The following is a 5,043-nucleotide window of genomic DNA, read 5'->3' as shown; positions in this document are numbered from 1 at the left end:
CACTCAGCTTTGGTAATTATCAAGTATTGGGGGTGTTTTACTAATCTTGTTGCGGACATGTATAAGTGCTTGAGACTAGTAAAGTTTAGCTTTAAGTGAAAACACACTTGTGTTGTCCTGTTTGTGCCAGCCATCTATAGGTCGGACGGCCGTGTCTCCCCGATTTATTTCCTGACACCTCCTCGCACAGAGTAAAGTTACCAAGAGCTTTGGGTTGAAAGAACCTCGGGTAACAATCCCTGCCCATTCTGGCTAATAGCCATGGATGGACCTATCCTCCATGAATTTATCTAGTTCTGTTTTTAACCCTGTTATATTCTTGGCCTTCACAACATCCTCTAGCAAACAGTTCCACAGGTTGACTGTGCATTGTGTGAAGAAATACTTCCTTTTGTTTGTTTTAATCCTGCTGCCTATTAATTTCATTTGGTAACCCCTAGGTCAGTCATCCAGGAGTTGTGAAGGATGAAATTGCAGAACTACTAACTGTGATATGTAAACTCTCACTTAAATCAGCTTCCATATCAAATGATTGGAGGATGGCTAATGTGATGCCAATTTTTTCAAAAGGCTCCGGAGATGATCCTGGCAATTACAGGGCAGTAAGCCAGGCAAATTGGTTGAAGTTGGAAGTCCAGGGGCTTCAGGCTGCTGGCCCTGTGCTGTCCGGGGTCCCTAGGGACAGCTCTGTCCGCCATTAGGGATTTTTTTCCCGAGAACCCCCAGTAACACTCCACAAACCCCACCTTGGGAAGCACTGATCTAGTCTGACCTCCTGTATGACACAGGCCAGAGAATTTCATCCAATTACTCCTGTACTGAGCTCAGTACCTTGTCAGTGGCATAGCCAGGTTCTAAGTGTAGGGGGAGCAAACATAAAAAAGGCACCCCCCTTGGCTCCTCCTCCTCCTCCCCCTGCCAATCCCCCCCCCCGGCTCCTCTCGTTTCACCCTCAGATTAACCCCAGGGCCCAGCTCAGGAATCCTGTGGGCTTCCCGGGGGTGTGGATACCCCCGTCCCCCCGCAGTCCCAGGAGAGTCTCTCCTGCCCAGCCCGCTCTGCAGATGTCCCCCGCCGGGCTGTGCCGCCCGGCCCCACCCGCAGAGTCCTGTCCCCCCCCGCCCCGAGCTCCAGGCTCCTGCGCCGCGCCAGGGCCCCCCGTCCAGACAGCGCAGCCTGTGCCCCTGCCCTGCGGGCCCGGCCCCGGGGAGCCCCTCGCCCGGACCCCCCAGTGCAAGGCACTGGACCCCCGCCGCTCACCTTCCGCCCTGTGCCGCCACCTGTCCCCGGCTGATCCCGGCCCCGTGCCACGGGCGGATCCCGGCTCCGGCTCGTGAGTCGCTGGCCGAGCCTCACTCCATAGCGCATTAGCAAGGGGTAGGGAGCGCTTGGCTGCCAAGCCCTGAGCCGCCGCAGGATGTGGCTGCAGTGATGTTGGGGCCGTGCTGAGTGTGGGGCGCAATGGCCGAGGAGCCGGCCCCCTCGCTCCTCCGGCCGCGCCTGCCGCCCCCCCCCATGGCTCCTCCAGTCGTCCTGCACCCAACATCAGCCCAGCAGGCGCTGCTTTTGGGAAATGCGCTGAGGGGAAGCAGCTGCTTCCCCTGCACCCCGCTAGCTACGCTACTGTACCTTGTGTTTCACTAAAGCATCTTCCAGAAAGACGTTCAGTCTTGATATGAAACACACATTTACTGCGCAAAGCTATATCTGAGATGGAGAAGGGACTCCCAACAGAAGGGATTCACAACCAGTGCAAACCCAGCCAACTCACTAATGCTTTGGGCTCACAGCACAGTGAATAAAGTTACTCAAGTGCTAATAAGAGGCTTTTTCAAAACTGATGGGTTATTAACAGCAGACAACATTTTCTTTGGAGAAAATCCACATTCAACAACACATCAACACTGAGTGGTATGTTCACATACCACAGGCTCTTCTACCTCTTCAAGTCAGGTTTTTTTTTTAACCTAGTTGACAAACCCTATCCTATACACTGTTCCTACCTTTCAGGGGAGGGCTCTAAAAATCTTCCCACTTGCCCCATTTGTTAAGCTGCAGAATGTCTTTATGTAGTGACATTTTTGAATGCATTACAATTAAAAGGTAAACATTTCCCACTGTCGCTACCATCAGTGGTAGCAACATAAGGAGCTCTTGTATAGACTGGCTTCCTGTAGTTCAACTGCCATGTTACGCAACCTTGCTCAAAGCAGGTCTACTCTGGACAACTTCAGCCATAGCTTCAGCCATCTGAAGTACTGCTCCTTCAGTGTGTCCTTCAGAGGATCCTCCACATTCTGCCCTCCAACTTTCTGTAGGGGAATCCCACAGGGCTCTGTCCTCGGTCCCTCTCTCTTCTCCCTCTACACCTCATCTCTGGGTAGTCTCATTCATAAACAGAAATTAAACTACCATCTTTATGCTGATGACTCCCAGATCTACCTCTCTTCATCAGACCTGCCTTCTTCTGTCCAAACTAAAATGTCAGCCGGTCTCTCTGGCATCTCCTCGTGAATGTCTAGCCATCACCTCATGTTTAACATGGTTAAAAACAAAGCTCTTATTCCCAGCTCACCCCACTACTTCCCTTCTTGATCACTGTGAACACCACCACCATCCTGCCTGTCACTCAGGCCTGTAACCTGGGCATTATCTTCAACCTGAACATCTCTCCAGGTTTTCATATCCAGGCTATGTCTAATACTTGCTGATTCTTCTTTCATAACATCTCTAAGACAAGGCCTTTCCCAGCCATCCACACAGCTAAAACTCTCATCATCTTGTACCTTCATTACTGAAACATCCTTAAGAACATAAGAATGGCCATACTGGGTCAGACCAAAGGTCCATCCAGCCCAGTATCCTGTCTGCCGAGAGTGGCTAATGCCAGGTAATGATCAAGCAATTTCTCTCCTGCCATCCATCTCCACCCTCTGACAGACAGAGGCTAGGGACACCATTCCTTACCCATTCCTTCTTTTTGGCCTTGACAAATGCACCCTTGCCTCACTCATAGCCATTCAGGGCGCAGCTGCAATGATCATTTCCCTAGCCTGTTGCTTTGACCCCATCACTCCTCTCTGTACATCCTTCCACTGGCTCCCCTTTCTCTATTGTATCAAACTTAAGCTACTTGTCTTTACTGCAAGGCCCTTTGTGGCCTATCTGCAACTTCATTTCTCAGTCAGTATTGAAAGGTTTATTTCAGCTTATGATCAGCCCAGGATACCAGCCTCCATCCCCACTTGTCTGAAAATCTAACAAGCCCCTTCATTCTTTCACCTATGTTGCCCCTCATGCTTGGGAGGAGCTCCCCATCAACACAAGTGCTAGCTTTTAATTTTCCCTGGGGGTACTCAACGCCAACTCAACCCCAGACCCTACCTCTTCTCCCAAATCCCCACCCCTTCCAGCTCCCGCTCCACCCCCGTATCCACTCCACCCCTTCCCCCAAGGCCCTACCCCCGCCCACCTATTCCTGCCCCCATTCCTCCTCTTCCCCACCCCCTTCTGCCCCTTACCCCCTTAGGTGTACAGGAGGTGCACTCCCTCCCTCTCAGCACCTCCTGTACACCTCTGAACAGCTGTTCTGCAGCATGCAGGAGGTGCAAGGAGGAGGAGTTGATCGGCAGAAGCCATAGGTGGACGGGAATAGGGAGAGGGTTGGGAGCTTGGCTGCCAGTGGGTGCTAAGCACCCATGGATTCGGTGCCTATGCCCGTAAACATCCATCAAGCTATCTCATTATCCATTTTCAAAACCCCCTTAAAACTCTCTTTTGTTGCGATGCCTGCAAAAAACTAATTAAACGTGTTGACCAATATTAGCCCATTGTTTCCTTGTACTCCCCTATCTGTCTGTCTCCATCTATCGTCTCTTGTTTTATACTAAGATTGTAAGCTCTTTGGGGCAGGGATCATCTTTGTACAGCGTCTAGCACAGTGGGGCTCTAGTCCATGACTAGGGTTCCTGGGCACTATGGTAATAAAAATATTAATAAGGGATTAGTCCATAAGAACCAATAGTCAAATTGGGAAATAAAAATGTGGTAATACTATCTACGTCCCAATTACCATAGTAATCGAGTGCTTCACAATCTTTAATGTATTTGTGTTCATAACATCTGGATAATGTAGGGCAGGGCCATTATCCCATTCATTTTTCTGAGTTAATCGCGTGAGAACTGCGATTAATCAATAGCCCTAATACTTATCTAATTCATCATTTAGGGTATGACCCAAAGCCCACTGAAATTAACAAAACTCTTTCTACTGACCTCAGTGGACTTTGAATCAGGCTTCTAGTACTGAGGTTCTCAAACTGTGGTCCATAGAGCACCTGCTGTTGGTCCATGGAAAGTTGTATGTTCATATGGTGCCAGATCTTCCTTATTTCTAGTTACCCAATTGCATTAAAAGACAGCTACAAATACATAGATATTATCCTATATTACTTTTCCATGTTAGCAATTGCCACTTGGCCAGTTTTCTACTGCCTTAGCTTTTTTATTGCAGCGTGCTGGGTTGTTTTCACTTGAAGTGTGCCAATCTTCTAACTGCCAGGAGCAGGTGCATGTCACATGGCTGGAAGCGCTGCTGGCACAGCAGATGGTGGTGATGGTTGTGGGTGCCTGAGAGGAGAAGAGGAGGCAGAGGGATGCCTGGTAGGGCAAGTGGAGGCAGGGTGGTGGGGTGCCCGGGATGAGTGGGAGAGGGTCAGGGGGTATGAAGACACTTGGAAAGGGAAGAGGAGAGTCAGGGCTGTGGGGGTGGGCTGCCTGGGAGGAGAAGGAGGGTCAGGGTCATGGGGATGGGAGGATACCTGGGAAGAGAAAAGGAGAGTCAGCCTGGTGGTGGGGACACCTGGGAGGTGCAGGCTGGTGAGGGCGCCTGGGAAGAGAAGAGGAGGGTCAAGGCCGGGCTGCGGGGCTGGGTTGTCTGGGAGAAGAAGAGGAGGGTCAGGGCTGCAGGGCTGGGTTGCCTGGGAGGGGAAGAGGAGGGTCAGGGCCGCGGGGCTGGGTTGCCTGGGAGGGGAAGAGGAGGGT

Source organism: Trachemys scripta, chromosome 2 (genome assembly GCF_013100865.1).
Source record: "Trachemys scripta elegans isolate TJP31775 chromosome 2, CAS_Tse_1.0, whole genome shotgun sequence".
NCBI lineage: Eukaryota > Metazoa > Chordata > Testudines > Emydidae > Trachemys > Trachemys scripta.
This window is presented reverse-complemented; position numbering follows the sequence as displayed.